At 42.4% G+C, this 12,392-nt stretch overlaps 1 non-coding gene across 1 annotated transcript; it reads left to right on the top strand.

Moving 5' to 3' along the window:
- Positions 1–3,381: 3,381 nt before the first annotated feature.
- Trnat-ugu (transfer RNA threonine (anticodon UGU)) lies at positions 3,382–3,455 on the top strand. The gene has a single exon. It is a non-coding gene; the product is annotated as a tRNA-Thr (tRNA).
- The last annotated feature ends 8,937 nt before the right edge of the window (positions 3,456–12,392 follow it).

The raw sequence follows: 12,392 nt of genomic DNA on the forward strand, positions 1-12,392 counted from the left end.
TGGCTGCTGCACATCGACGGGCTGGCTGGCTCGCTGGCTGGAACCTGCAACACCTATCACTTCGATCGGTAGCAGAAGAGCACAAATCGAAGGACGGTATTCAACTGAATGACCGCCGTAGATGCCACATTGGTCAACCATTACTGATTGTATACAGCATTCGTCAGAGAATGCATCAACGAGTTTGATGTATTCTTGTCGCAAATCGCTCAAGCGCAAGATGATTCATAGGAATGTAATCAAATAATTAAAAATATATACCTATTGGCCTGAGCTTTAATTCAACTATTCTCCCTTGAAACGTTGAACTGCGGAAAAAACTCGACTGCCACAATAGGCTATTATCGAACGGCCACGGCACTTTTGCTTGGCGCCACCAACAGATGACAGCGCGGTAGCTGCTCTTGCAGTTACTGCAGTGTTTGTTCGTGGGAGTGAAATTTTTAACGTTAGTTTAAAAGGAAAAAAAAGCGAGCTGAATGTGTGAATTAGGGTCTTCAACGTGTCCGATAGGTAAAGATGACAGACTAGCGTCGTATGTACGAGGTGCATTCAAGTTCTAAGGCCTCCGATTTTTTTTCTAATTAACTACTCACCTGAAATCGATGAAACTGGCGTTACTTCTCGACGTAATCGCCCTGCAGACGTACACATTTTTCACAACGCTGACGCCATGATTCCATGGCAGCGGCGAAGGCTTCTTTAGGAGTCTGTTTTGACCACTGGAAAATCGCTGAGGCAATAGCAGCACTGCTGGTGAATGTGTGGCCACGGAGAGTGTCTTTCATTGTTGGAAAAAGCCAAAAGTCACTAGGAGCAAAGTCAGGTGAGCAGGGAGCATGAGGAATCACTTCAAAGTTGTTATCACGGAGAAACTGTTCCGTAACGTTAGCTCGATGTGCGGGTGAGTTGTCTTGGTGAAACAGCACACGCGCAGCCCTTCCCGGACGTTTTTGTTGCAGTGCAGGAAGGAATTTGTTCTTCAAAACATTTTCGTAGGATACACCTGTTACCGTAGTGCCCTTTGGAACGCAATGGATAAGGATTACGCCCTCGCTGTCCTATTTTCGAGGTACGATTTTAACCAGTTCCCTACAGGTCCTGTAATTCCATAATGACAGGCCTTCTTGAAGAGTATCTGGTGATCTATACAGTCGAACCCCTTTGATAGGTCGCATAAGACACCAATTGGCAGCCTCTTGCTGTTTATAGACTCTAGAACATCATTTGTGAATGAGAAAATTGCGTTATCTATTGAAACTCCCTTTTGAAAACCAAACTGCTGACTGTTAAATGTTGTGCCTATCTGCGACTCCGCATCTCCGCCATGTGGTGAGTAGCAACTTTCCTTCCATATTGTTGTACTGTAAATTTAATTTTATGCTACTGCTTTCACGAGTGGTTTCAAAATGAATTTATTACATTTTATGCCTAATTTTACTGTTATTTTGGACTATAGTTTGTTTTAGGCATTACGAGATCATGGGTGTTTGGAATGTCGGATCATGTCTAGGAAAAATGTGATATTGCTTTCAATATATCACTTAAAATAATGGGTGATTAAAATCATATGTCCCATTGGTTCCAAAGTGAAACCACCTGCTTAAAACAATTGACTGTTTACTTTTTACCCATTTCTTCTTATACTCATTGCTTACTATGATAATAGAGATTAATTATATGAAAAATGTTTAAAAATTATATTCCAAAGTCAAACCACCTCCTGAAAACAATTCATTGTTTGCATTTGCTGATTTCTTGTCATATTTGTTGCTCATGACAACGATAAAGGTTAATTTTGTGAAAAAAATTTGAAATAGTTTTTTCTTATTGTTGGAACTGATGAGAAAATAGTCCAAAATTGCTCATACAAATGTTCTGTAAGCCACTCCTTTCATGGATCAATCAAATATCCTTACTATTTTTTGATGAATTTCAGCCTGGCATCAGGCTTTCCTACATTTAATTTTATATGGTCAATCCAGTTTAGGTCATTGTGAATGTTTGGTCTGTGGTATGTCAAGCTTGTTGATTTATCTGGTGGTTTGTCAACAGTAGTGTAATTGGACAGTAGTGAATCTCTCTAGCTATTTACACACAGCATGTTGTTATTTGCATTCTGGGCCAACTGCAAGTCTGTACACCAATAACGGATTCATCGCAAGACTTCTTGCACTTTACTACAGCTTTCTGGCATTTCGACCTTCTTACAGAGAACAGTGTCATCTGAAAACAGTCTCACAGAGCAACTGGCATTGTACAGTAGATCTTGATTGTATACTGTAATTAGTAAACATCCTTGGAGTTTTAGTAGCTGCTTATGGCAGGTGCTCTGTCGCATATTGGTGTGGATCCAATTGAGTCTGTTAGCAGATGGGATTATACTAGGTACAGCATTCCCGTCAGATAAAAACTCAATGGTAAACTGGCTGGGCTAGTAGCAGGGGACTTAAAGGGGAGGGGCGTCACTCTCATGAGTGGCAAAACACCAGTGCTTACTGGTGTCACAGCAGCACATTTTTTTAGGACAGGAAAGTCAGAAAGAAATAGTTTTAAGAGAAGTTAGGATGGAAATAGACCTTCAGTTTAAGAAAGACACTGCATCAGCACAAACAGTTGTTGGTAAAAAAATTTCAGCAATCAGCAGAAATTTTATTTCCAACCACTTACAAAGGGCTGACAGATAAAAACTGAACGCCCACCACAATGGGACCACGCAATGGTTCCATTCAAAAGTAATCACCTCACAAATCAAGACATCTATATATGTACTCAGATGGTATCTGTTCTTTCAGACATGTCCGAAAGAACAGATACCATCGGTCACCATGCAGCTCGTTAGAATGAAATTGTAATGAAATGTACACCCTTAGCTGCTTACAGGCATTGACATACGTCAACGGGGACAGATAAAAATGTGTACCCCGATCGGGACTCGAACCCGGATCTCCTGCTTACATGGCAGACGCTCTATCCATCTGAGCCACTGAGGACACAGAGGATCGTGCGACTACAGGGATTTATCTCTGGCACACCTCCCGCGAAACCCACATTCTCAACGTATTGTCCCGCACTACATTTGTAGTGCCCCCACCCATTATACTCATTTCTTACGTTGCGTTGCCGATTCCCGTAAGAGTTCGGGCACTGTTTGTGCGTTTGCACAGAAGAAGAAGATGGTCAAGTGGCCGGTGAGCCTTAACTACTTCTGTGCGAATGCACAAACAGTGCCCGAACTCTTAGGGGAATTGGCAATGCGCCACGAGTAATGAGTATAATGGGTGGGGGCACTACGAATGTAGTGCGGGACAATATGTTGAGAATGTGGGTTTCGTGGGAGGCGTGCCAGATATAAATCCCTGTAGTCTACTATCCTCTGTGTCCTCGGTGGCTCAGTTGGATAGAGCGTCTGCCATGTAAGCAGGAGATCCCGGGTTCGAGTCCCGGTCGGGGCACAGATTTTTTATCTGTCCCCATTGACATATGTCAATGCCTGTAAGCAGCTAAGGGTGTTCATTTCATTGTAATTTCAAGACATCTATCACATTGGCAGAAAAGATCATCAATTCACGTTTCACAGAACACAGTCGGCTGCTGACATATCCACAACCTCACCCTCTTGCACTTCCTAGGCTGACTGAAACTGATGTCCACACGTATTTCTTCAGGTCATCAAAGATGTGAAAATCACAGAGTCAATTCAGAGAACCATAGCCTTCATCTGATTGGAGGTGTGGGGATGGGTGTTATCGTGCAATAGGACGATTCAATCAGACAGCATTCCTTGATATTTTGATGTTATAGCACGTCACAGTTTTGGCAGAGTGTCTTCCTGGCATTGCACATTGATTGTGGTTCCACACTTGAGGAACTCGACACGCAGAGCACTCAAGGAGTTGAAGGAGGAGGTTATCGTGACCTTACTGGAAATTGCGTGAACAGCTTTGGATTTCTTAGGCAGGGGAGACATGGGATTTTTCCACTGTCTGTTTCACAATTTGCTCTCTGGCTGGAATCAACCTGCTGCACAATAATGCCTGCCGCCACACCACCAATCGTACCAAAGCTGTGCCTCAACAATTTGGTTGGGAAATACTGCAACATCCTGAATACAGTCTGAATCTTTTGCAGTAAGATTTTTACATCTTTGGCAATGCCTTAACAAGTTTGGTGATTACTTAACCATTCCACGCGTTCAGTTTTCGGACCCCTTATATATTTAAGTCATCATATATTTGAGCACTAACAACTAAAATTAATGAACTACAGTACTTATCTGCTTTGGTGAATAACAGTCATCAAATCCATCTGACATAATTTATCTCTATGAACATTATGTGCCCACTGATATATAAGTGTTAAGTGCAACAGGATTTAGATTAGTCTCTTGCTTCTGTAGAGCAGAAATGGAAACAGAAGGAGCTGCTGCATTCATCAGGAATTGTCATCTGCCTAAAGCAGCTTGTGGAAGCATGCAGGACAGAACTAGAATTTCATAATAAATCATTTATGATGGTAAGGGTGTACTGAACGCTACTGGGTAATTTTAATCTGTTCATATATCACATTGATGTTCTATAGGCCTATGTAACAGCAATAAAAAAAGATAAACCGTGATTCTGATAACTTTAATGTAGATTCTCTTAAAGACTTGTCCAGTAAGGATTTATCAGTTAGTAACACTATCATTCACGTAATCCACACTGTCAACTTCCAAAATAGGGCAGCTAATTGCTCAAACACAGCTATTGATAACAATGCACTATTAATATTATCTGCTGGGTCATTTATATACAACAGGAACAGCAAGGTCCCAACACAATTTCCGCTCATCTGAAGATACTTCTACATCTGACAATAAAATTCTATGACTTCTCTACCAAAAAGTCCTCAATCCAGTCACAAATTTCACTCGACACCCCATAAGATCGTAGTTTTGATAATAAGCATAGGTGAGTTACTGAGTCAAATGCTTTTCAGAAATGAAGCAACACAGCATCTTCCTGACATCCTTGATCCAAAGCTTTCAGTAGGTCGTGGGAGTAAAGAGTGAGTTGGGTTTTACATGACTCATGTTTTTGGAATACATGGTGGTTGGCAGTGAGGAGATCATTCTGTTAAAGATGCCTCATTATGTTAGCGTTCAGACTATGTTCTAATATTCTAAAACAGATCAATGTGTGGGATATGGGACAGTAGTTTTGTGGTACACTTCCACTACCCTTCCCGTATACATGTGTGACCTGCGCTTTTTTTCCAAGAACTGAGCGAGGATTTTTGTTCGAGGAATCTGCGATATATGAAAGTTAGACGAGAGGCAAACTCGGATGCGAGTGCAGTCAGACCTGCAGCGAGGAGGAGAGGAGACGAGGATGAAGGGAGAGATGTCAGAGAGAGTAGCTCAGGGATAAAGTGCACTGCCAGCTTCAGTGCAGAAATGACACTGGCACAGTTAAAAGTAAAGATAGATTAGAAGGAAGAGGAATGAATAGTACAGTTAAGAACTATGACAGTGTAAGGGGTGGACAGAAAGAGGGCAGGTAGGTAAGAGAGTGAAGGTGGACAATAAAAGAAGAGAAAAGCTCAGTGAAAAAAATGAGGAGGAGGGATGTGTTATTGAAGATTAAGATCAGGATAGGATGGTGTCGAAATGTGAGGATGTCACAGATGGGCAGCTCCAAACTATGGAGTCCAGGAAAACAGTACCAGGTGGGGACTGGAGGGGGGAGAGGGGGGGAGGGAGATCCAAATGGCCTGTGTTGTGTAGCACCCTTGAATCATGTGGTGGAGTATATTGAGCAACCGGGTACTGGATGTCCCAAAGGCAGAAACTTCTTCCATGCAAATTTGTATGCTCCACCAGTTTAGTGATGGTCAGGTATGTATATAACACAGTGCAGTGGACACAAGTTAATTGATAAACAACATGCACGGTTTTGCATGTAGATCTGCCTTTGATATTGTAGGATTTACTAACGGTGGAACTGGAGTAGGTGGTGGTCGGTTGGTGCACGGAGAAGGATTTACACTATGACAATCACAATGGCAGGAACACTGGAGTGCAGGTAATGGTTTGGGAATGTCATATAGTCTGACTAGGATGGTACGGAGATTAGGAGGGCGTTAGAAGGTGACACTGGTTGGTGCGAGAAAGATATAAGGGAGAGAGGATACCATTTCAGGGCTCAACTTGAAAAAGTTGTAGCTGTGGCCTCATAAAGTAATACCCAATATTTGAGGCTGACTGCTGAGTGAATCCACTGCTCCCAAAGTACATTTTCCACAAGGTCCATGACGATAAGATGTGAGATATTAGGGCTTGTATTGACATTTTTAGGCAGTTGTTTTTTCCTCACTCTATTTGCGAGTGGATTAGTACAGGAAATTACTAGTATGATAAAAGCTACCCTCTTTCGTGCTCTGTGCAGTGATTTGAGCAGAGTGTATGTAGATGTAGCAAGTATAGAAGCATTTGAGGCCTGGGTGGTCCTGGGCACGAAGAGGGGTCCGTCGTCACTCTTTTGTAATTGAGAACTGCATTAACGAGAGGGAGAGAGTATGAAATTGCCCAGGAGATTTGTTTGTGAATAAAATCTGTGAGGTAGCTGTAGTTGAGGACAGTCTGTGAGAGACTGTCAGTGTCAGTGTATGTGTTGATGGATTTTGTTGTTGTTGTTGTGGTCTTCAGTCTTGAGACTGGTTTGATGCAGCTCTCCGTGCTACTCTATCCTGTGCAAGCTTCTTCATCTCCCAGTACCTACTGCAGCCTACATCCTTCTGAATCTGCTTAGTGTATTCATCTCTTGGTCTCCCTCTACGATTTTTACCCTCCACGCTGCCTTCCAATACTAAACTGGTGATGCCTCGATGTTTCAGAACATGTCCTACCAACCGATTCCATCTTCTAGTCAAGTTGTGCCACAAACTTCTCTTCTCCCCAATCCTATTCAATACCTCCTCATTAGTTATGTGATCTACCCATCTAATCTTCAGCATTCTTCTGTAGCACCACATTTAGAAACTTCTATTCTGTTCTTGTCTAAACTATTTATCGTCCACGTTTCACTTCCATACATGGCTACACTCCATACAAATACTTTAAGAAATGACTTCCTGACATTTATATCTATACTCGATGTTAACAAATTTTTCTTCTTCAGAATCGCTTTCCTTGCCATTACCAGTCTACATTTTATATCCTCTCTACTTCGACCATCATCAGTCATTTTGCTCCCCAAATAGCAAAACTCCTTTACTACTTTAAGTGTCTCATTTCCTAATCTAATTCCCTCAACAACACCCGACTTAATTCGACTACATTCCATTATCCTCATTTTCCTTTCGTTGGTGTTCATCTTATATCCTCCTTTAAAGACACTGCCCATTCCGTTCACCTGCTCTTCCAAGTCCCTTTCTGTCTCTGACAGAATTACAATGTCATCAGCGAACCTCGAAGTTTTTATTTCTTCTCCTTGGATTTTGATACCTACTCCAAACTTTTCTTTTGTTTCCTTTATTGCTTGCTCAATATACAGATTGAATAACATCAGGGATAGGCTACAACCCTGTCTCACTCCCTTCCCAACCACTGCTTCCCTTTCATACCCCTCGACTCTTATAACTGCCATCTGCTTTCTGTACAAATTGTAAATAGCCTTTTGCTCCCTGTATTTTACACCTGCCACCTTCAGAATTTGAAAGAAAATATTCCAATCAACATTGTAAAAAGTTTCTCTAAGTCTGCAAAAGCTAGAAATGTAGGTTTGCATTTCCTTAATCTTTCTTCTAAGATAAGTCGTAGGGTCAGTATTGCCTCACGTGTTCAAACATTTCTACAGAATCCAATTTTGTGGTGGAGCAGATATTTTTGCTGCAGGTGTGAGTGTTTATCAGAGATGAGAGTATTGTCACGAGTGCCCCAGGGAAGTGTAATCAGACTGCTGTTGTTTTCTATACACATAAATGATTTGGCGGACAGGAGGGGCATCAATCTGCTGTTGTCTGCTGATGATGCTGCAGTGTATAGTAAAGTGTAAAAGCTGAATGACTGCATGAAGATTCAAGATGACTTAGACGAAATTTCTATTTGGTGTGATGAATGACAGCTAGCTCTAAATGTGGAAAAATGTAAGTTAATGAGGATGAGTAGGAAGAACAAACCTGTAATGTTCAGATACAGTATTACTAGTGACCTGCTTGATACACTCCAGTCAATTAAATATCTGGTCATAATGTTGCAAAGCAATTTGAAATGGAATGTCATATAAGGTTTGTGGTAGGGAAGGCGAATGGTCAACTTCAGTTTATTGGGAAAATTTTAGGAAAGAGTGATTCACCTGTGAAGGAAATCACATACAGGATGCTGGTGTGACCTATTCTTGAGTACTATTCAAGTGTTTGGGACCTGTACCAGGTCAGATTGAAGGAAGACATTGAAGAAATTCAGAGATGGTCTTCTGGATATGCTACTGGTAGGTTGGAACAACATGTAAGTGCTACGGTGATGCTTTGGGAACTCAAATGGGAATCCCTGGAGGGAAAGCAGCATTCTTTTCGAGAAATACTATTGTGAAAATTTAGAGAACTTGCATTTGAGACTGAGTGCCGAATGGTTCTACTGCCAGCAACATACATTGCATGTAAGGACCAAAGAGATAAGATATGAGAAATTAGGGCTCATACAAAGGCGTACAGACAGTCGTTTTTCCTTGCTCTATTTGTGAGTGAAACAGGAAACAAAATGATTGGCAGTGGTACAGTGTACCCTCCACCACACACCATACGGTGGCTTGTGGAGTATCTCTCTAGATGTAGATGTAGATGCAGATGCCTGGGTTGTAGGGAAGGGAGCATTTGATGTAGACAGGGTGGCAGCTTTCATAAAGTGTAGGTATTGTTGGTTTTATATGGACTGAGGTTTGGATGTGAGCTTCAGTGAGGCAGAAGTCAGCATGAAAGGAATTTTCTTTGGGTTTGAAAAAAGACCAGGTGAATTTGATTTGGGAAAATTAGTTAAGTTTTTGCAGGAAGAGGAGGAGAAATTGTTCTTCACCACAAGTCCAGACCACAAAGATGTTGTCGGTGAATATGTGTCGAATCAGGGGGGGGGGGGGGGGGGGAGCTTATAGGTCTTGGGGAATGCCTCTTTCATGCACCCATGAAAAGGTTGTCATAGGAATGGGGTGCCCTGGTCCCCATGGCTTTGCCTCTGATTTGTTTGCAGGTCTGGTCCTCAGACGTGAAGTAGTTATGGGTAGGGCCGGAGCTGGCTTGTGTGACAATAAAGGAAGTTTTAGAAAGACTTTCAGGCAACTGTTGGAAGAGGCGGCATTCTAGGACAGAGAGACCATGTGTATGTGGGTATCAGTGTAAAGCAAAGTTGTGTTGATGGTACATAACAAGGATAGCACCCTGTGGGAGAGCATTGGAAATAAATTGGACACATTTCAGGTGGTGATTGGTGTAGGAGTTGGACACAACTATTGCAGTATTTGAGCAATTGGCTACACAGGTTCTTAAGATGGTGAGAGGTTTTGTTCAAGTTCATGGCTGGCTTCAAGGAGAACCACACTGAGTGTGTTAGCACATTAAGGGGCTGAGAGGTAGGATTTTCAAGAGAGAAAGCAGCTGTCGGGAATGGCAGTTTGGAATGTAGTTTATTTGTCAAGGGCAAGGTGGGTAAGGAGTACAGATTTATCAGTCTGGAATTTAAGGAGGGAATGGTAGAATAAAGTGTCACATCCAAAGATGGGTCTTGGCCTTTGGGAACAGAAACAAAGGTTAAGCATGTTGGGAATGAGCATCTCAGGGGGAGCATGCAAGGGATAAGTGCCTGCAGGTGCACTATTCTCTGTGCCCTCGGTGGCTCAGATGGATAGAGCATCTGCCGTATAAGCAGGAGATCCCGGGTTCGAGGTCCAGTTGGGGCACACATTTTCAACATGTCTCCAATGAAGTATATCAACGCCTGGTTACAGCTAGGGTGTCCACTTAATTATCATTTCATTCTATCAAAGCTGCATGGTCATCTACGGTAACTGTTTTTCCGGGAACAGATACTACCGTCATATATAGTTAAAAAATATGGCTTCCTGGCCATCAACCTTCTTGTGTGAACGCACACACTATGCCCGAACATGTACGGGACTTGGTAGATTAATCTGACATGAGTAATGAGAATGATGGACAAACATCTATTAGGCGCACTACGAATGTAGTGGTGTGGACATGTTGGGAATGTGCATCTCACGGGGAGCATGCAAGGGATAAGTGCCTGCAGGTGCACTATTCTCTGCGCTCTCGGTGGCTCAGATGGATAGAGCATCTGCCATGTAAGGAGGAGGTCCCAGGTTCGAGTCCCAGTCAAGGCACACATTTTCAACATGTCCCCAATGAAGTATATCAACGCCTGGTTGCAGCTAGGGTTTACATTTAATTATCACTTGATTGTGGAATTAATCAGGCCATAAAAAGGAGTAATTTTGCTGTAGTGTTTCTAGAACAGTTTTGACATCTTGTGCTGAATTTGAGAGCATTATCTTTATGAACAATCAGTAAATCACTCAGAGCATATTTCCTGACGGACGTAAATATGCTGTCACACCAATCTAGAAACTGGACAAACACAGAAAATCACTTTTAATTACAGAACTATATCACTCCTTCCAGGCTTTTCAAAAGTGATTGAGAAAGTGGCATGTGATAGAATACGGACTCAATTAACTGAAGAGAACTTGTTAACTGCCTCCCAGTTTGGTGTTTATAAAGGATTATCCACACACAAAGCAATACAAGGCCTCGGAAATAAAGTCTTAGCTAGCGGAGCTAAACAAGAAAAAAATCTTATTGTCATATTCTGTGATCCAACCAAACCCTTTGATTGTGTGGAACGCAAAGTTATACTTTTCAAAATAAAGCATTACAGCATTAATGGTGTCTCTCTTGCATGGATGGGACGTTACCTTCATGACAGGAACAGACTGTACCTCAGGCTTCAAAATAACTTCAGAATGGAGGAACATAACACATGGAGTGCCACAATGATTGGTACTAGGCCTGCTCTTGTTTCTAACCTACAAACACTGATCAGCCAGACCATTATGACCACCTGCCGAATGGCTGGTTGGTACCTCATCTGCACACACAAGTTACCTAATTCCTGTAAGGAAGGTGATGAGCTCTGATGCCAGTTTCAGTCACATCCCAGATGGGTTTGGTTGGGTTCACATCTCGAGAGTTGGGGGGCCAGCATATCAATTGGGACTCGCCACTGTATTCCCTGAAACACTGTGTCACATTTTTTTCATTGTGACATGGTGCATTATCTTGCTGAAAAATGCCACTGCCATCAGGAAACATGAACATCATGAACTATGTGGTCTGCAACGAGTGTACAATACTCCTTGGCCCTCATGGTGCCTTCCACAAGCTCCACTGGACCCATGGATGTTTACATGAAAGTTTCCCAGAGCACAATGTAGTTGCCACCAGCTTGTATCCATCCTGAAGTATGGGTGTCAAGGAGCTGTTCCCTGAAAGACTGGGATTCACCACACTGTGCAATGCTCTTCCACTACCCCAATGTCCAGTGCCGATGGCCACGAGTCCATTTCAGTCGTAGTTACCGACATTATAATGTTAACATTGGCACTTGCCAGGGTCGTCAGCTGCAGAGGCCCTTCGTTAGGAGCGTTCCGTCTTGTGTGTGTTCAGACACACTTGTACTCTTCTCAGATTAACGTCCAAGGGCACAGGTTGCTACCTGTCCCATTTTACGAGTCCACTCAGCCTACAATGTCCATCATTTGTAATGAGGGGTGGCCACCCAACCCTCTGACATCTGGACTTGGTTCCACCTCGGTTTCGCCACGTGTTGAAGACACTAATCACAGTACTCCTTGAACACGTGACAAGTTGTGCTGTTTCCGAAATGCTCGTGCCAAGCCTCCGGGCCGTTACACTCTGCCCTTGCCCAATCTCAGATAGATCATGTACCTTCCACATTGTACACACAGACAGCATGCTCACCAATACAACATATACCGTGCATGTGCTGGACTACGTTATACCTCAGCAGGTGACACTGCTGTCGCCAGGACGGATTTATATTTATAGTAGGTCGATAGTTTAGTTCCGTATAATTTTTTTATGGTACAATCTTCATCCCCCAAAATATTGTTCAACTTTTAGTAAGGACTCGAAGCTTTCTTAATAACCCAATAGTCCTAAATACTTTCATGCTATGCCTCCAACCCATGTTAACTAAGTGACAGACTTCTTTTAGTCAATAATTATTTACCGTTGTAACTTACATGAAAGTCACGGCTGGTATGCAAGGATTTATCTAACATGATTACGTCTTTTTTTTCCTTTATTGTTATTTTAATAACTGA

This window comes from Schistocerca serialis, chromosome 11 (genome assembly GCF_023864345.2).
Source record: "Schistocerca serialis cubense isolate TAMUIC-IGC-003099 chromosome 11, iqSchSeri2.2, whole genome shotgun sequence".
Lineage (NCBI taxonomy): Eukaryota > Metazoa > Arthropoda > Insecta > Orthoptera > Acrididae > Schistocerca > Schistocerca serialis.